General features: G+C 43.8%; 1 protein-coding gene and 1 pseudogene across 4 annotated transcripts in view; both read left to right on the plus strand.

The window, feature by feature from the left end:
* Window positions 1–9,240: 9,240 nt before the first annotated feature.
* FHL1 (four and a half LIM domains 1) overlaps window positions 9,241–20,978 on the plus strand; it is a 61,011-nt gene continuing 49,273 nt past the window's right edge. For 2 of the 4 annotated variants that reach the window (XM_060292690.1, XM_060292692.1), the window contains exon 1: window positions 9,241–9,387. The gene's annotated coding sequence lies outside the window, so the exon portion shown is untranslated. Of the gene's footprint in view, window positions 9,388–9,525; window positions 9,609–10,176; window positions 10,450–20,978 lie in introns of those variants that run through there. The other 2 variants (XM_060292691.2, XM_030844981.3) reach the window with 2 other exon arrangements.
* On the plus strand, window positions 9,419–20,201 carry LOC115846347 (chromobox protein homolog 1 pseudogene; annotated as a pseudogene).

Here is a 20,978-nt window from a genome sequence, read left to right on the forward strand (position 1 = left end):
TAAAATCATAAACAACAAAAACGCAAGAGTTGCAGGTGGAGGTGGGAGAAGTTGTTTGGGAGAAGGATAGAGATACTCATTCCAGTAGGCTAAATGATCTAAATAGAATGGATAACTTCTAAAATGATGGTGGCAGGGAGAGAAGGAGAGGAATAAAGTCATGATGTTGAGTCAAACAGATAAACAAAAATAAGTTGCAGAATGATATATACTAACGGTACCAGTATTGTACATCAAACATAAAATCGCAAAACAAAACCAACTCATAAGAGTGGTTGACTCAGGAGAGAGAAGGGAATAGAACTGAAGGCAGTGGCCAGTATTAAATATTAATCTGAACTATTTAATTATCTTATTTCCCAAAAGAGACTTAAAATATAAAGTGTTAACAGCTGTTAATTCTGAGTGGCAGAAGCATGAGTGTTTAGTCTATTACTCTTTGTACATTTATTTTAAATGTCTGAAAATTTAAAAAAATATATAGGGAAATGTCAAATTAGATTTTCAGCCCACTTTTATTGATTTCATGTGTAATCTTGAGCAAATCACATAACGTTTTTCTAACGTGATTTTTAGACTGTAAAAAAGAAAGATTTACCAATTGTACTTGTAAAAATGGGCATTTCAAGGTGGAAAGGTGGGGAAGGAATCTAATATTTGCCGACTGTATGTCTGACATTAGGCTCTGCTCTACATGTGGTATGTAATTTAATTCCATCTTCATATTAAGCCTGTGATTTAGATAATACCAGTCCCAAATTGCAGATGTGGAAACTGGGATGAGGAAATTAAGCCAAACTAGGTTACGAATATCACTGGGGATACGTGAAGAATTGCCAGGAGTTCATGCGCACATTGAGTTGTAAAGAAATCAACGTCTAGACCTTCAACTCCCTAACATGGATCTGCAGAGAACAGTGAATCTCCCGCAGGTGGGTTCTGCATTCCCACCTCCTCTTTGTCAACAGCCCTTCTCACATTTTACAAAAGAAAAACAACCCTCTTCCCCCGCCCCACTCCATCGCTAATTTGATTTTGTTAGGACCTCCTGGTACCTAACAAAGGGACCAGCCAAAATAAAGGGTGTTGATGTGGAAAAACGAATGACCCTAATTACTGCTTAACAAGAACTTTTGCAGCAAAGGTGGATTCTAATGCTTTATTTTCAACAAAATTGCTGAAGGATCTAATGGAGTTGTCAGTTAATAAAGCATTAAAATTAATTTTTGATGATAGATCACGATGGGATCTTGGGTATGCACCTCAGAAGAAATACAAAGAATTGTGTGACAATGCTGTGAGAAAAAAACTTCATTTCCTTCTGTTTCTGGGACCAAAGCTTCTTGGTGTTTACGTTCTTAAAGAATGATTCTTAAGAATCAAAATAAAATCGATACTGAACCCTATCTCATTCTAGCAATAAGTAATATTTATCCACAAATGCATGAACTAATTGAGAAACACCTTATCCATCTCTAAGATGCATTTCCAAAACATTTTTACACTGTACATTTAAATTATTTTTCAAATTTTATAAGAGTTAATTTTTTTGATCAATTGTTTATTAAGGATAACTCTATTCATATAACTTTTTAAAAACACATAGAGCCTTATGGTGATAGGAAATATTAAAATTTCAATTGAATTGCTCTGGCTATTGGTGGGAATGTAAATTGGTGCAGCCACTATGGAAGACAGTATGTACGTTTTCAAAAAATTAAAAATAGAACTACCATATGATCCAGCAATTCCATTTCTGAGTATTTATCCAAACCAAAAACACTAACTCGAAAAGACAAATGTGGGACTTCCCTGGTGGCCCAGTGGGTAAGACTCCACGCTCCCAATGCAGGGGGCCCGGGTTCGAACCATGGTTGCGGAACAAGATCCCGCATGCATGCTGCAACTAAGAGTTTTGCATGCTGCAGTGAAGATCCCGTCTGCCACAACTAAGATCCAGCACAGCCAAAATAAGAAATAAATAAATATTTTTTAAAAGAAAAGATAAATGCACCCACATGTTCACCACAGCATTATTTACAATAGCCAAAATAGGGAAACAACCTAACTGTCCATCAATGGATGAATGGATAAAGAAAATATGGTTTATATATACAATGGAATATTATTCAGCCATAAAAAGAATGGAATCTTGCCATTTGAAAAACATGGATGGACCCTGAGGGCATTACACTAAGTGAAATAAGTCAGACAGAGAAAGACAAATACTGTATGATCTCTCTTATATATGGAATCTAAGAAAAAAAACACACAAAAAACAAGCTCACACATAGCACTGATTAGTGGTTGCCAGGGGCAGGGGGATCGAAAAGTAAAAATAAATTAAGTTTAATTCATGTTTTTATTTTTGTTGCAGAGAATTGTAGAGAGAGAGCGATCAGAAGCCAACTTATAAACATAAAATATATTACATTAGGACAAAATTCTGTGGGAGAAGTGGAATGGAGATACGAGTTTAAGGAGATAAAAAGGAATGATGGTGGCTACGAAACGGCTGTTGTATTCAGATTCAATTGGACAGACTCAAAAAGTGATGTAACCATTTTATTTTAGAATGTCAGTATTTACTTTATACCCCCAATAACTTCCCTTGTAACTATTTAAACATGGGATGAAAAACGTTTAGATATCAACTTCCAATATGTGAGTGGGTAAATAGGTTTTCAAAATTATTTTAGGGAGCATGTGAGCAAAAAATGTTTTCTTTGTTTTTAACCTTTTTTTCTTTTTACTATAGTCACCAGAAGAAAGTTTGAAGACACCTGAGTTTATAATTTGCCCTGGGTCTTACAGGCAACAGGTGGTCAAGCTCACTAGCTACACAGCAGTGATTACAGCACTTACTTCAAAGAGCTGGAAACTTTATAGGTGAGATAAGCTGTCTTGAGTATATTAAATGCAATCAGAGCAAGAGACATTTATGAAAAATGCTATGAGAAAAGGGAGAGGTTATTTTCAGCTGGGGTATCAGAGAGGAGTCTGAACAGGTTCTGGCATCAGAGAGATGGGTCTTTGTAAAATGGGTACAATTTGGATCAGGGGAGACGTGGGTGAGAGAAGGTATGAAGGATTAACTCATCCATCCATTCATCCAAGAACCATTAACTAGAAACATATCAACCAAATATAATAAATGAGCCTCGAAGATATTCTGATTGGAATAAACAAACTGTAAAAAACGTTTGGGAGACATCTGGGAAATTCTGAATCCTGACTGGGTATTTGTTGATATAAAGGGATTTTAGTTAATTGCTTTGAGGTGTGACAATGATATTGCACTTATGTTAAAAAAAAAAAAGAAAATCTCTATCTTTTAGCAACATATACTGAAGTATTTCTGGATGGAATATGATGTGTTGCATTTGCTTTAAAATAGTACAGTGGGGCTTCCCTGGTGGTGCGGTAGTTAAGAATCCACCTGCCAATGCAGGGGACACGGATTCGAGCCCTGGTCCAGGAAGATCCCACATGCCATGGAGCAACTAAGCCCGTGCGCCACGACTACTGAGCCTGCGCTCTAGAGCCCACGAGCCACAACTACTGAGCCCACGAGCCACAACTACTGAGCCCACGTGCCACAACTACTGAAGCCTGTGCACCTAGAGTTCATGCTCCGCAATAAGAGAAGCCACCGCAACGAGAAGCCTGTGCACCGCAACGAAGAGCAGACCCCGCTCGCCGCAACTAGAGAAAAGCCCGCGCGCAACGAAGACCCAGCACAGCCAAAATTAATTAATTAATTAATTAATTAATTAATTAAATTGTAAAAATTCCTTAAAAAGAATAAAATAGAGTGTGTGTGCACGTTGGAGGAAATGGATAGGGAAATGTAAATGAAATAAAATTGGTGTTGATAATTGTTGAAGATGGATGTTGGGTACATGTTAGTTCATTATACTATTTTCTCTGTTTTGTATATGTTTATATTTTATAATGAAATATTTTTAAAACAAATATTAATTGAATGCCTACCATATTCCAAGTGACTAGAGGTATAAACAGGAAAGACACGTTGCCTGCCCTCAAGAAGGCTATGATCTGGTGGGGGGAAAAGATCCCCCAAATCAACAGGTCTCTAAAGGATCACCTGCTGTACTCACAGTATAAACCAATTGCCTTGGGAGCAACTAATTCTGACTGACTTGGTCAGGGTTTACTCTGAAGATGAGGTAAGGCTTGACTGTTTCACGAGTAGAATTTACAGGACTTGGAGACCTATTATACATAGAAGAAGGAGTAGAAGGAAATGGAAGTTTACCTTGGGCACCAGGGCAGGGGCGGCACACCATTAACAAAGACAGGGAATACAGGAAGAGAAATGGGTCAGGGTAGGGGTAGGCATCAGGGGTATACCTTTGAAATGTAGAGATGTCCAGGAAGACATTGAAACTGTGTTCTAGGCAGAAGTAACAAAGGTTTCCAAGGGGGATGTACAGGGTGCGTTTCAAGACCCTCCTAGACCTCAGGCAGATGGCCCATAGGGTCTGAGAGGGAAGAGGTGGGAGGTAAGGCTGGCCGAAGCGGTAATGTGCTCGCTGGGGGTTAAGCTGGACTCCACCGTTGCCACCATGTGTGATGATCATGAAATGGTGCAACTGTCAGTAGGCTTGAGGCCCCTTGTGGAAGAAGACACTTGAACTCTGTGGGTTACAGGGATAGAGAAGTCATGAAGATGAAATATGCAGCATCACTTTGTAAAAAGAATCATTTACCAGAAAGAAGCAGCCACTTTGGATGACCACAGTAAAAGTGATTAACTCTCTTCTTTCATTGTTTTGGAAGCGTAGTATACTGATTTGGATTGAGGGCTCTGGAGCCATGCTGCTTGGTTTTAAATCCCGGCTCCAAAGTTTCTTAACCTCTTTGAGCCTCAGTTTTATCACCTGTACAGTGTGGATAATAGTGTCTAACGCGAAGAGTAAATAAAATGAGGAACAAATAAAATGCTGCATATAAACTGTCAGGTATGTAATACAGTTTCAATAACTTAGAATCATTGGTCAGAATGTACTTTTTGAAGAGAAGGCAAAGGACTCGACTACTTCATATGCCGATAAATGCTTCATATTTCCTTCCCAGGGTGCTTTAAATTCTGTCGAAATCTAAGACCCTTCTCCTCAGGCCTATTTCATTACTCAAACAGAAATGAAAAAGATCAGATCTGAGATCATACCATCTGATTTCAGTCTGTTTAATTTCTTTTTGCTTCTTGATGCTGAAAACATTACCAGAATGTGGCACACAAGTTCACAACTTGGGCCGCCTCTTTCTTTTCATCTGTTTTGCTTATTCTGCAACACAGTCTCCCACATATTTTAAGTGGAACATTGTGTTTCCATGACCCACAAAAGTTGAGTTCAAATCCAAGGAGATGAAGTGTTCAGAGGCAGACAGGGCTGGCCTAGGGTGTAGACCAAGCGTGGGCAACGTGGAAGATCTGGGCCTTGCACCTAGTAGGAGCACATCAGGAATATCTAAAGAAGGGGGGAAGGGAGGAAAGAAGGTGGGGGCCGGAGAGGAGGGGGGAAGGAAAGATGGAGAAAGGAAGTGGGGAGGAAGAAAAGGATCTTGTGAGGAATGAACCACAACTAACACTGATGAGTGCCAAAGGATGGCCAGAAGGTTCCCTGGGAGAGGGCCCTTCATAGAGCCCTCCATCTTGGATGGCTGTTTGGGGGCTGGGCGCTGGGCCGCTACTCTATTCCAGGAGTTGCCTGCAGCGGAGCTAATTGTTCAGAACCTTCTTGGGATCAGGGTCGGGCAGATCGACTTCTTTTCCTAGCAAGCATGAAGCCACAGCCTCTCCTGCCAACCAGAAAGACCAAACATCAGTGCTTCTGAGGGCTTGTTATGAGAAAAGGGAAGGGCCACGCGCCTGGTGCCAGGAGAGAGAAGGGAACCTTGCAAGGGCTTAGGCTTTCTCATAAGGGAGGCCAGCGCCCAGTTTGTGTACCCCTGGGGAAAATAGGAGTCATCAGACTGGATTTGCTTGATCTATACTTACGGCTGGCCGCCCTCCACCCAGCCCTCTGATCGGCATCTTAACAGTGGAGAATTCCTTTAAGCAGATGGAGGGCCCGTCTTCCTCGTGGACCCCAGCTGTCATTTCCTCTGGGCTAGGCAGGCTTCTCTCATCAGCAATCCCTCCCTACTGATTATCCCGCCACATGCTCTCATCTCTCAAATGAAAAAGAGAGAAAGGAATCTTCTCTTGTCCCTAATTGTCCCTCCCGTTCCACTCCACTTCTGTTCCCCTTTACAGTGAAACAGCTCAAAACAATTGTCTATACTATGCTGTCTCTACTTCAGCTCCAATTTCCTCTCCGAACCCGTTCCATCAAATCCTTCCACTTCCCTACACAGGCACCACCCTAATCGAAACCACCATCCGCTTTGATAGGGACTATTGGGAAAGCATCTTAACTAGTTTTCCTGTTTCGATCCTCAGTCTCCTCTGAATCTTTCTCCACATGGTAGTCAAGGTAGTCTTTTAAACACATGGAAGGATGCTCAACATCACTAATCATTAGAAAAATGCAAATCAAAACTACAATGCGATATCATCTCACACTGGTCAGAATGGCCATCATCAAAAAAATCTAGAAACAATAAATGCTGGAGAGGGTGTGCAGAAAAGGGAACCCTCTTGCACTGATGGTGGGAATGTGAATTGGTACAGCCACTATGGAGAGCAGTATGGAGGTTCCTTAAAAAACTACAAATAGAACTACCATATGACCCAGGAATCCCACTACTGGGCAAATACCCTGAGAAAACCATAATTCAAAAACAGTCATGTACCAAAATGTTCATTGCAGCTCTATTTACAATAGCCAGGACTTGGAAGGAACCTAAGTGTCCATCGACAGATGAATGGATAAAGAAGATGTGGCACATATATACAATGGGATATTACTCAGCCATAAAAAGAAACGAAATTGAGCTATTTGTAGTGAGGTGGATGGACCTAGAGTCTGTCATACAGAGTGGAGTAAGTCAGAAAGAGAAAAACAAATACCGTATGCTAACACATATATGTGGAATGTAAAAAAAAAAAAGGTCATGAAGAACCTAGGGGCAAGATGGGAATAAAGACGCAGACCTACTAGAGAATGGACTTGAGGATATGGGGAGGGGGAAGGGTAAGCTGGGACAAAGTAAGAGAGTGGCATGGACATATATACACTACCAAATGTAAAATAGATAGCTAGTGGGAAGCAGTCGCATAGCACAGGGAGATCAGCTCGGTGCTTTGTGACCAGCTAGAAGGATGGGATAGGGAGGGTGGGAGGGAGGGAGATGCAAGAGGGAAGAGATATTGGGGATATATGTATATGTATAACTGATTCACCTTGTTATAAAGCAGAAACTAACACACCATTGTAAAGCATTTATACTCCAATCAAAATGTTAAAAATAAATAAATAAATAAAAATACAAATAGGACCTAGAATACTACTGGACAATGAAAGAGAGCAAACTATGGATACACACAACTTGGATGACTCTCAAGGGAATTAAGCTGAGTGAAAAAACCAATCCCCAAAGGTTACAAACTGTATGGCTCATTTACATAACATTCTTGACAGGACAACATTGTAGAAATGGAGGACAGATGAATGATTGCCAATGGCAGGAGACTGGGGGGACTGGGGAGGGGGTTGAGGCTAAAGGAGCAACAGGATGGATTCTTGTAACGATGGAACTATTTTGTATCCTGACTGAGGTGGTGGATATATGAGTCTACGCGTGATAAAGTTGGATAGAACTAAATACACACACGATCACAAGTAAAACCAGGGAAATAATAAGATTTGTAGATTGTACTAATGTCAGTATTCTGGTTATGATCTTGTACTATAGTTTTGCATTGGGGGAAACTGGGTAAGGGGTACATAGGACTTCTCTGTATTATTTCTTACAAATGTATGTGAATCTACAATTATCCCAAAAGAAAAAAGAAATAGGAAAGAAATATAAATCAGGTCATGTCATGCCCCAGGGGTGAAGCCATTCATTCACTAGCTTCCCATTGATTTTGGAATAAAACCGTCTGTTGACTAGGATGCAGTCCATGATCTAGTCTGTGCCAGTCTGTTCAGGCTTATGCTACCCTCCCCAGCTCTCCTGGTGCCAATCACAACCACCACCTCATAGTCCTAAAGCAGCAAGATTTGCCCCCTCCTGGCTTTCATATGTCTGCTCCCTCTTTTCGCAAGGCTTTTCCCTGGCTCTTCCTATGGTTGCTTCTTTCATAACTTTCAGGGCTCAGCTTAAATGCCACCTCCTCCTTTCCTAACCACACAATTTGCACCCTCTCCTTTTGCTGCACAGGCCTAATCCCAAATTTGATTATTTTCTCACTTCTTAATCGTCTGTCTCCCCACTAGATTGCAAGCTCCCAAGGCAGGGTGGCGGGTGTTCTGCTTGACTCTGCCATGTATCCTCAGCGCCTGGCACTGTGCCTGGCACACGGTGAGGGCCCAGTAAACCGAAGGCTGAGTGAATGAATGAGTAGCCACGTGCCGCTTTGCCATCAGTGCTTTTTCGAATGATGCAAAGCCCTCTGTATGGTAGCTTTGGGCTCATGATGGGACTCCTTTCGCTCCCCCCGGCCGATTACTAAGGGAAAGGGTCGCCGGTGGGTCCTTCGGCGTCCCTCAGAACCACGGGGCTCCTGCAGTCTGGGCCGAATCCGGGTGCGCTCCGGACACGGGCCGCTTTGCAGGGGGTGTGCTGGCTAGCGTAGGCCACCGGTGAGGCCACCTTCGCTCGACTCTCTTTGTTGCTCCCACCTCCCCAGCGCCGGCCGCGGCTGCCTGCAGTGACTCGTGACTCCCCGCCGGCCTCGAGGGCTGCGGCGCGAGGGCGGGGGTCCCCGGGCGCCCCCAGCCCGCCCTCCCCTCGGCCTCCGGGGCGGGAGCCGGCCCTCCAGGAAAGCGCTCGCCCCTGTCTCCTCGCAGCCACCTTCCCCGCGCGGCCGCGCCTTGCAGTCAGCGGGCCGCCCCCCGAGACGGAGGCACGTGGCCGCACGGGTTGCGTGGCGCCCTCGCCCGGCCCCCGGCCGGGCCGGCTCCCGCGCGCGCGCGCGCGCCCCGCACCGCAGCCCCCGCAGGCCGAGCCCCGGCTGGCGCACGCCCCGCCCCGCCCCGGGCCAGCCGCGCCCGCCCCCGCCCCCGCGCGCGCGCGCGCCCTCCCTCCCCGCCTCCCCCACGTGCCCCTCCCCTCGCGCCCCTCCCGCGCCCTAGATCCACCGCCCGGCCGAGGGGGCTCAGTCCGCAGCAGCCGACGCCGCCGCTGCGCCTTGGCCTCGGTGCAGGCAGCGGCCGCCGCCGAGACAGCCGCGCGGGCGAGCATCCCCAGGCTGTAAGCCCGCTTTCTCTCCGCGTGTGCGTGCATGCGTGTGTGCCTCCCGCCCAGCGGGCCCGCGTCCCGGGGGAGCGGCTGCCCTCCTGCCCCGCCGCCGCCGGTCGCGGGCTGGCCCCCGGGGCGGGTATCTGGGGCCTCGGGCCTCGGCCGGCCGGCCGGCCGGGGACGGGGGCTGCGGGATGGCCGGCCGCGGGGTCCCCTCCTCTGCCCTCCCGCCGGTGCGTGCCTCAGCCTCCCTCGGGCTCTCGCCGCAGGGGTGGCGGGCGGAGGGGACTGGGAGCGCCTGGAGCTGGGGGAAGCGGGAGGGAGGAGGGGGCTCTCCCTGGTTTCCTCTGCGGAATGGTGGGGAGTGGAGAGAGAGGGAAGGGGTTCCCTGGGCTTTCTGCCGAGGATGGCGGGCAGTGGGGGGAGTGGGGCGAGGTGGGGGGCACCTCTCGGTTTTCTCAACGAGGATAACCGGCTGGGAGAGAGGTAGACGGTGGGGAGAGCGGGTGAAGATGAAGTAGAGGGCTCCCCTCGGTTTCCTCCTCGAGGACGGGGAGGGAGTGAAGGGGAACCGGCCTCGGTTCGCACGACGAGGTGGGCGGGGGTGGGCGTGGGAGGGAGTGGAGGTGAGGGGCTTCCAAGGTTTGCTCGTCGGGGATGCTGTGGTGGGGAGGAGGGGGGAGCCGCGCTGGTTCTTCTCTAAGGGGATGGCGGGGGGAGGGTGTTGGCGAATGGGGGTGGGGGGAGGGGGGGTTTCAGCTCCAGCGCGAAACCTAGAGAAGCAGGAGGAAGGTTTTGTAACATGGGTTGAGCCTTAGAAGGTGGATTTTCAAAACTGCAGGGTGTGACCTTTCCGTCTCAGAAAGCGTGAAATCCCTACAAGGTGCCGTCTGTTCTAGGCTCTGGGAGAGAGGTTTCTGCTTTCGAAGTTTCTCTTTCTCTTCCATTCCTCGCGGCCTCTTCTCAGGCATCCAGGACTAGGTGGAGGTTTGGAAATCAGCAAGGAAAGATTGTGTGTGGTTCGTGTTCGGTGCTATATTATCTTCTGCGTTTGAGACTGTGCGGGATTCTCAGGTTTGTTTTGATTGCCCTTTACAATAAAAACCCTGTACCAGCGAGACCCCTTGGGAAAAGAAGAGAACAAGGTTTATTAGGGGGGCTCCAGGTTTGGTTTTTTAATTTCCTGAAGTGCAAGAGATACGTCGTTGTAGCATTTTGCTTGGCTTTCAGAAGACGTAGTAATAGAATAAACGTATGTCTTTGCTGGAAGTCCCCTATATTCATTTAAATTACTCCATCGGGATTATCTGAGCCCCCTTTGATTTGAATTTGGAATAGATCCAGATTTCCTAATTGGAGCCATCATTTTGTAATTGCCTGTAATTCTTTCCTGGGTTATCAAATCTATGGCAAGCTTATAGAGCACCAGGAATAATTTTTTTTCGTTATCTTGATTAAGACAGTTTTAATGTAAATTTTATGTTGTTCTTTGGAAATGTGAACATTTGCAGAATAGCATACATTTAAATTATGAGCCCCTTGGAATTTTGCAAAGCCTTTCCCTCCCCAGCTCGTCTCCAGGAACAGAACCCTCCCCATTCTTTACACTGAGGAAGCAAGGGCTTCTGGGATGGTAGCTTTGCCTTTGGAAACTCATGCTCATATTTGCTTAGGAAGAATACATATTGAAAAGGTTTAGGCCTTTAATGTGGTGATGCTATACGTGCTTTCCCATTTTGGTTACATAAGGTTCCAATCTAGTCTTTACCTTCAGTCTTTAAAAATGCTTATTTAACATTTTTCAGAGCAAATATAATCTTTATGCAACAGGAAATTGGTCAGATACGCCATGATTTGTGTGAACCACCTACCAATAAGTATATAGTCTAAGACTACCATATGGATTCTGTAACCATATATGGTTTTTGAAATTCTAGGCTGCCATTCCCATATTGAATTTTTGGAGAAGGAAAGCGCTCTTTTGTTTTTTGGGTTTTTTTTAACCAAGTCTAGATTTTTGAGTGAAACTTTTAAAAAATGGTGTAAGATTTAAATTGGGAAAATTCCTCTTATATGATACCAGGAAATTGAAGCTAATTTAATATGGATCAAACTAATGGACCACTTAAACATGATAATTTACTTGTGTACTGGAAATGATAAACTGGAAATGTTTTAAGTGGAAATAGAGGTTTTGGTCTCAAAGGTGGACGAGAATGCATTTATTGTTTTTTATAAATTTATTTATTTTATTTATTTAGTTTTGGCTGTGTTGGGTCTTCGTTGCTGCACACGGGCTTTCTCTAGTTGCGGCGAGCGGGGGCTACTCTTCGTTGCGGTGTGCGGGCTTCTAATTCCGGTGGCTTCTCTTGTTGCAGAGCACGGGCTCTAAGTGCACAAGCTTCAGTAGTTGTGGTGCACGGGCTTAGTTGCTCCGCGGCATGTGGGATCTTCCCGGACCAGGGCTCGAACCTGTGTCCCCTGCATTGGCAAGCGGATTCTTAACCACTGTGCCACCAGGGAAGCCCCGAGAATGCATTTAAACACTATTATTTGCACCATTTCTAATGTTAATGTGATACCCATTCTATATACTGGGCAATGATCTTAAAATAATACTTTAAGAATACAATTTAAATCTGACTGTTTTTTTCTCTTATGAATAGAATGCTGAGAGTGGTGAAGTCTTTTGCAGAGAGAAGCATGTGATGGTGGTGGGCCTTAAGTTTCTCTAGACAAAAAGAGTAAATGGAGTGTCTTTTGCGCAGCTTTTTAAGAACCTGTTGTTTGCCCTGCGGGACTGGAGAAGGGAAAAAAAAAGATAAGGAACCTTGAAAAATTAACAAAAATATGATCAGATATCTTTCTAAATATTCTTTAAATTTTTGCTCATATCCATTTGAAAAGTAATTTGTAAGTCAAGGCTTTGCGTAAGACATTGACTCTTACCTCTAAAGTTTTGACGTTAAAAAAACCAAAAAAACTGTTCACTGACGGATGGCAGCTAACCTCCTGAGGCTGATCCATCCCTGTTTTCCTGCTTCCACCTCCCGGCTGCCTCCTTGCCCTCTTGTGCCAGCAGCTTTGGCTCTTATAATCTTGCGGGAGTTGAACAAATGTTCGTGCTTGCTTGAACTTTGGGCCTTATCTGTTTGGCTGCTTTCCCCAACTTTTGCCTACAAAATTTTTTTGGTTAATTGAATTTTCCAGTTGTTTGGGTTTGGAGTAAAAGGGAGCAGACTGTAATTATTTCCTCTTAAAAGATCTTTTCTTTCAGCTCCTGTTGAACGAGAGCAAAGAAAGTTTCTTTTTTTTTTTTCAACAGAGTACTTAATTAAGCAGAATATATGACCATTTATTTATTCAACCAACATTTACTGAGTGACCGCCTCTGTTGGAGGCTCTGTGCTAGGTGCTGGGATGCACAGTGGATAAGAAATGGCTCCTGCTTTCTGGTGCAGTTATTAAAATGAAAAATAGACAGTGAATTCGTTGTGAATAATCAAGAGGTGTCCAGAGTCTTTTGGACTTTAACATAGCACTTTATGTACAGTAAACATGCTTTAGCCATGCAAACAGGGGAGCCGTTTCTTTCCAGGGTATTAGTCACTGCATAAATTCCATCTCACCTTCCCAATGAAGACATACTTAGTTTGGGTAATAACATGGTTTATAAGTCATCTTAAGGTCAATGACCTTTTAACGTTTTATGTAACGTAATTAGGACATAGCAGACTCCTTGATATTAAAAGTTCAGCATTTTGTATGACTGTATAGAGTAGTGAAAAGATAACCAGGCCAGCATTCCTTCCTGTGACTTAAAGCAGCTTCTGACAGCAAATTGGGCCAAAAAATTTATTTTTCTATGGTCACCTTTGAATTACAGGTACTAATGAATGATGGAGCCCAGAGGAGTAGATAAGACTAAATGGCAGGGCGAGTAAACCTTTGTCCTCCTGCAGGGCTGCCTACCGAGGTGGCTGAGAATTCCCATCTGCAGAAAGTGCTAGACGAGTGGTTTTTAACTGGGGCAGTTTTGTCCCCTAGGAGACATTGAACAATGTCTGGAGACAGTTTTGGCAGTCACAGCCTGGGGTGTGTCTAGTAGGTAGAGGTCAGGCAAGGGGCTTAAACATTCTAGGATGCAAGAGGCAGTCCCCCGCACTGGAGAATCATCTGACCCAAATTGTCAATAGTGCTAAGGTTGATGTAATTTCCTCTATGAAATGCAGTAGAACTTAACTTCAGGAGAGTAGAGAACACTAACAGTGTCTTGATGTGACTGAGTTGTTGGCCAAGCTTACTTTACTAGTCTTTAAAGTGACTAGTACCTGAACATCGACCCAAATCATGAAGACCAATAGAAGCTACCATTTATGGTACTTAGCTCTGTGCCAGGCACTTGTATACATTGTCTAGTCTCTTCATTTTTAAATTAAGAACCAGGCTCAGAGAGGTAAAGTAATTTGCCCTCGGTTGCACAGCTGGGCACGGTTAGGAGACATCAAAATTAAGATTGTCTTACCCCTCAGAAGTTCATGGTTTTGAGCACAACGTCATACTGTCTCCCTTGCTGTGTGCTCTATTCAAAGTCTTAACAAAATTAAAATTACTACATGTGCTATATACCATTGAGTTTGCTGGAGAGTAATTAAAACCATGAACGTTAAACTTGATCATACTTGGAGTAAGTGGCCAGGAGTAGGGGGCGAAAGGGAACTGGTTACTCAAAGGCCTACGCTAGTTCTAGAAAATATGTGGGTTGAATTTACACCCATTATGTAATTTGATCCTCAGAGGAACTCTGCAAAGTGGTTATGATGCACATTTCATAGATGAGGCTAGTTAAGTAACTTGTCTAAGATTGCACAACTAATAAGCGGCAGAGTTGGGATTTGAACTTCAGTCGTGTGACTAAGCCACTGTCCCTGGCTGCTTGGTCTGGAGCTTGGTGTTGCTGAAGGGGAGTGAGGCGAGGACCCTGCTGCAGAGAGGTGAGTGACTGGTCCTGGGTAAAAAGTCGTTTCGGAGGTAATGTGTTGTAGACACAGATCACATCCGGGTGGAGAAAGGAGAGGTGAACTATAATGCTATACCTTCCTCAACTGAGGAGAATTCAGCTGAACGTGAAGTTTGTTCTAGAGATCTACCCTCACCGAGCCTGCAGTTGTCATTTTGGGGAACTTTATTGTCTATCTTCCTCGAAAATTGTACTTTTTATGGTGGTGAAGCTGGAAATTACCTAATTATGTTTATATCCTTTCCGCAGCTTACCTTCAACCTTTTTTGGACTGTCGTATAGAACTTAACAATGATAGCATTTAGTTTTGTAGTCTTTGTACACAATTTAAACATTTATTTTTGCTGTGGATGTTGTTTTTATAACAAGCGTCATCAAATTCAATATTTGTGTTTTCCATATGGGGGGTGTGTTTTGTTTTGACAGCTAAATATTTATTTTAACTTTTGATGTGTTGTGTTTTAGAGCATAGCAAGAGAAAAAAAAAAAAAAAACCAGCCCAATAGCAACCATATTTTGTCTGGAAAGCTTTTTTTTTTTTTTTTTTTTTTTTTTTTTTTTTTTTGTGGGTAGAAGAAGTACCTCATGTTTCATTTCATTTACTTTAAACTGGAAAGGAATTTTAACCATGCTTCTCAAGGGCCAGGATGCTGGAAAAAAAAAGTTATTTAGCTAAAACGTATGTTTTGATTTCCACGTAGGACTGTGAGCCATAGATTCTGATTATAATAATGATGTCCTGATTCTGACTACAGCGGCCAGCCACTTGGGTAATCAACCACTGTGTGCAGACACGCATTGTGATACTGTCTGACTTCATATCACCGCCCCCCCGTGATTTTAGAGTAGACTTGAGAGATCTGGTAAAACTTGCAAGAATGCACTAATCCTTCTGAAAATCTATTTTTTAAATGATAAGAGTGGTACTTTTTCATTGTAGGGAAATTTAGAAAATACAGACAAGCCTAAAGAAAATAAAAGTCAGTTATAATCCACCACCCAGAAGTTAGTGACAATGTTTTGTATTTCTTTGTTAAATGCAGTGATTTTTTTCATGGTGGACTCAAGTCCATTGCAGAATCTCCAACTTATAAGTATAGTCTAAGGTTTTTTAAAAATTTTACCAAAAGATCCTCTGAATTACTGTCGCATCTCTAGATAGAAGTCATGGTCATGAAGAGTGAAATGGGAACGCCACCCGAGAGTTAGAGAATGATCATGTGGCCTCCTCATGTAAGCTCCTTAAAATTCTTTCTCCTCCAAGTTGAGTAGTAGAATTTCAGCGCTAGAAAGGGCTGTCAAGACCCCGCCCCCCTGCTTTGTTTTAGAGGTGAGAAAACTGAGGCTCAAAGGGGCCAAACACCTGATCCAAGGTCATGTGATGTGTTAATGTCAGAGTTCCAATTTGAAGTTTTAGGTCCTCCATACGTAGGTAAGTTTTAATTTCCTAATCAAAAACTCTTCACAGCCAGAACTTTTTGTTGGCTTGTCCCTCAAAAGAACAAGGTATTATGGTGAAAGTATATTAACTGTATACTGAAGGATACCAAAAAGGCCAATTTTTTCCTAATTTCAGAAAATGATCAAAACAGTTGTTTGCAGAAATTTATCATATTATTTGCTTTACTGAAATTGAATATTAGTGGTGGGGAGCCTCTTTTGTGCATCTAGCCTTTAATTTCCTCTGGCCTAGGGAGCAAGTACAAGTACCAAGGCCTATGGAATATGCATAGTCACAGAAATGCAGCAACGACTTCGTAAGAGTCTTTACACATACTAGCCTGAAAGACCCCAATTGGAGCCATCGCTGCATGAAAGTTTTCTTTTCCTTTATAAAACGAAATGTCTGTTAAAATTGTGGTAAAGTTCAAATTGTGGGAAAGAAATTGTAAAGTGCATTTGCTTCCAAACTCAGGAAGTTATGGCAAATGCTGGCACAAGCGCATGCGCGCGCACCCTCACATGCGGTCGTTGTTTTAAATCTGGCGCTGTTAAAAAAAAAATAAGTTCTTCAGCTTCCCGCCCTTTCTTTCTTCGCCCTCTTTGTGCTTTCTGTAGCTGTGTGGGCCCCTCTCTCTTCGTGTCTCCTTTGCCTGGGTGTCTATTTTACTCTCAGGGTGACCTTTTTTCGGTCCAATGGACTCTGCCCACTTTAATTTTTCCGGGCTCCAGAGTCGTCATCAAGTTTACCTGCCGCTGCGTCTTCCCCTTCCCGCATTTGCCAGTATTACAGTTACCCCCAACCTGGGCCAGGTCCGTTTTCCAGCCTAGGATGGTCAGGGAAGCTGCTCTCCAGAACAGGTGTCGGGTGAGATCTGGTGTCCCTTGATACAGAAATGTCACTGTTAGAATAGAATTCAACAAAATACATCTGGAGATTACATAGGCTGTGTACACATGTAAACCTGTGAACACAAAATCATCCCTTTTCTGTGGCCAGGGCTCCAGCAAACGCTAAAGCAACGTGAAATAATGAATACGGATCCTCACTGCCAAGGGCTTACTATTGGAACAAGTGAGAAAATTGTCCCCTTGCCTATAGGGCTGTGCTGTGAAGTAGTTTCCCCTCCTGTTCCTCATTATTGCCTGCTAATGAATATGTGCATTGTCAGCGAGCCGCCAGCTCTTCCCAGCTTCCTGCAGCACACTGTACTGCTCTTCTGGTAATGGGTTTTGCTCTGTATTTAAACCAATGAGATTTGCTTGAGCTTCATTTTGGAGCTACTATGGGTGTAAAATACACAGATAGAAGATACACGTGTACCGGCTTTGTAAGTGCAGTGAAACCTAGGAAAAGAGAAGAGCAGTCAAAGTAAGTCTTGGTTGCCAGCACTCTACATTTTGTGGGATTTATATTTTATTCACGCACCTAAAAACTCTGGTTCTAGGGACAGGACAGGAAGAAAGATGCAGCCGTAGAGAATGGACTTGAGGATACGGGGAGGGGGAAGGGTAAGCTGGGACGAAGTGAGAGAGTGGCATGGACATATGGACACTACCAAATGTAAAATAGACAGCTAGTGGGAAGCAGCCGCATAGCACAGGGAGATCAGCTCGGTGCTTTGTGACCACTTAGAGGGGTGGGATAGGGAGGGTGGGAGGGAGGGAGACGCAAGAGGGAAGAGATATGGGAACGTATGTATATGTATAACTGATTCACTTTGTTATAAAGCAGAAACTAACACACCATTGTAAAGCAATTATACTCCAATAAAGATATATAAAAAAAAAAAGCGAGTCATGTACCAGAATGTTCACTGCAGCTCTATTTACAATAGCCAGGACATGGAAGCAACCTAAGTGTCCAATGACAGATGAATGGATAAAGAAGATGTGGCACATATATACAATGGAATATTACTCAGCCGTAAAAAGAAACAAAATTGAGCTATTTGTAATGAGGTGGATGGACCTGTCTGTCATACAGAGTGAAGTAAGTCAGAAAGAGAGAGACAAATACCGTATGCTAACACATATATATGGAATTTAAGGAAAAAAATGTCATGAAGAACCTAGGGGTAAGACAGGAATAAAGACACAGACCTACTAGAGAATGGACTTGAGGGTATGGGGAGGGGGAAGGGTAAGTTGTAACAAAGTGAGAGAGTGGCATGGACATATATACACTACCAAACGTAAAATAGACAGCTAGTGGGAAGCAGCTGCGTAGCACAGGGAGATCAGCTTGGTGCTTTGTGACCACCTAGAGGGGCGTGGGGTAGGGAGGGTGGGAGGGAGGGAGACGCAAGAGGGAGGGGATATGGGGATATATGTATGCATATATGTATGCATATAGGTGATTCACTTTGTTATACAGCAGAAACTAACACAACATTATAAAGCAATTATTCTCCAATAAAGATGTTAAAAAAATTAACAAACCAAAAATAAAACAAACCAAAAAAACTCTGGTTCTTACATATATTCAAAGCATAAAATGTTCCATAGACCTTCTCATCACAAGAATTTGCAATACCCACCGAGTTCTAAATGTGCTTTAGAACATGGGATAGATGGGAGTGTAGAGATGGGAGTGTAGAGATGTTACCGTCAAGGTTGTTTTGACGAGGATGGTACAAAAGTAAATTTCTCTACTCGATTAACAAGTTTTGTTATTCACTTTCACTTTTAGAGTGCGGATAAGGCTGCTTGGCTCCTGTCAGATTAAAAATGTGTGATTTATTAGGAAGAGGTTAAGGGCTGGTTTTTCACTGAATTTCTGCCGGGTCTAGTATTAGACTTTATTCTTGTTTGGGAAGCTGATGGCCAGCGTCTGTCTATAGACATAATCAATCATCTGTACTTTCGTGTGACCAGTTGAACTGAAGTAACAGGTGCCCCTCCCAGGTTTCTTAGAGACTAAAGCGTACACACACACACACACACACATAAATTCCAAAAATTTTTGTATCACTAAGCCATAGTAGTGGATTTAGACATTTGAATTAACAAAAATTTATGTTTTTCAATAGTTTGTAAGAAACACCCTGTAAATAATGGTAGTTTCACATACTTAAAACGATTTTTATAAAAAGTCCTCAGGCAGATGGCTTCTAGAAGCTAAGGAGACACTTTAAGTTCCTTGTCAAAGGTTCTGTGTCTCCAGATGCCAGGGTCAGTTCAAATTTTCAAATTCTAGGCCCTTCCCTTCTAGGCCATAAGATGCAGAATTTTCCAGTGTAGTAAGCACACCTAACCACACTAAGGAAAGAAGGCAAGCAGCCCAGCTAATAGGAGGTGAAAATGCATACTCGCATCTACAGATAAAGCAGTCGGCCTTTGTTAGAGACACTTTTAAAATATCAAACCCTCCCCAATTTATTAAAGAATAATAGATATAATTGTATATAGTTAAAGTGTACCACATGGTACAATAAATAAATCTATTTTAAATAAGTTACAATAGATAGATGAGTTTGGGATGAACAGATACACACTACCGTATACAAAACAGAGGTTCGGCTGAGGGGAGGGACGCTTCAGGGAGAGGCTCAGCCACGGTCAGCAGGCTTGTTGCTTTTCTGGTCGCCACTCCCCCGGCCAGCCCGACAAGACGCGCCAGTAGCGCGGCGGCACCGATTCCTCTCGCTCTGAGCAGCCTCACCCTTTATACCGGAAAGCTGGAGGGCACTGTGGGGAAAACAAAACAAGAAGAAAGTGGAGGAGGTGCTAGAAGAAGAGGAAGAAGAACAAGTGGTGGAAAAAGTTCTCGAGCGTCAAGTGGTAAAGGGCCAAGTGGAGCACCTCCTAAAGTGGAAGGGGTCCTCCGATGAGGACAGCACATGGGAACCAGTAGAAAACCTGGATCGCCCCGGCCTCATTGCCGAGTTCCTGCAGTCACAGAAAAAGGCACACGAGACATAAATCAGAGGGAGGCAAGCGCAAAGCTGATTCTGATGTGTAAGATAAGGGGGAGGAGAGCAAACCAAAGAAGAAAGAAGAGTCAGAAAAGCCACGAGGCTTTGCCCGGGGTTTGGAACCGGAGCAGATTATTGGAGCTACACACTCCAGTGGAGAACTCATGTTCCTGACGAAGTGGAAAAACTGATGAGGCTGACCTGGTCCCTGCCAAGGAGGCCAATGTCAAGTGCCCACAGGTTGTCATATCCTCCTATGAGAAAAGGCTGACGTGGCATTCCTACCCCTCGGAGGATGATGACAAAAAAGATGGCAAGAATTAACTCTCCTGACTACCAGCCCCTGTCACATCTGACTGTGGGTTTCAAGTGGGGAAAGAAAGAGTTCTACTTGTCTTGACACCGTAGAGGGGGCTTGAGAAGATGTCCTTTGAAGAGCCAGTATAGTTTCTGTGCCCTACAGCAGCCCAAGTGCTTTAAAAACACTCCATGCTGTATAGTTTGCACACCCATCCCAGTGGAGGGGAAGGACGGTCAGTGTTTCAAGACAACCCATTCTGAACTTTGCTGAGAAAAGCAAAGAGCCTTCTATGAAGGACAAAACTTGCAGAATGAGATGTGGGAGAGCAAAAGATACTGTAGATCTTCAAAGAGCATCTCCACAACCCACAGCCTTCTTCCCAATAGTGTTAACTCTGCATTTTTACAGCATAGCATGTATGTAGTTTTTGAGTATTACTGGTGTATTATTTGGGGCGGGAGGGCTGAGGTGGGAAAGAAGGGAGGTGGGTTAGGGTCATTTTTGTTAAAATTTGGGGCCTGATGGGGGAAGTGGTGAAACAAAGGAAAGAACAACTAATGATGATTTGGTTCTGTGTCCAGAATATTTCATCCTTTCAAAAAATGTCATTGGCAGCCTAAATGAGGACTGAGACACTGTTTAAAAGCTGTGAATGCCTGAAACTTAGAAGCCAACGTGTTCCCTGCCTGAGCTTAATGCTGTTCCCAACAAAGGACTAAGCCAGTTAAGAAGTTACCAAAGCTGTGGTCTGTGGGATGGAAACTGGTTGAGGAGGAAAAGTCTTATTGGAGTGTATATGCAGGCAGGTCATTCTGTCTTAGAGGTGCTAATTCTTGAAATTGACAAGAAGACCCTTTCTTTTCCAGTTACGAAGTTATAAATGTCAGCTTCTCCACCCAAGCCACTGGCTGAAGTATTTGGGGAA

The sequence above is a fragment of the Globicephala melas genome, chromosome X (genome assembly GCF_963455315.2).
Source record: "Globicephala melas chromosome X, mGloMel1.2, whole genome shotgun sequence".
Lineage (NCBI taxonomy): Eukaryota > Metazoa > Chordata > Mammalia > Artiodactyla > Delphinidae > Globicephala > Globicephala melas.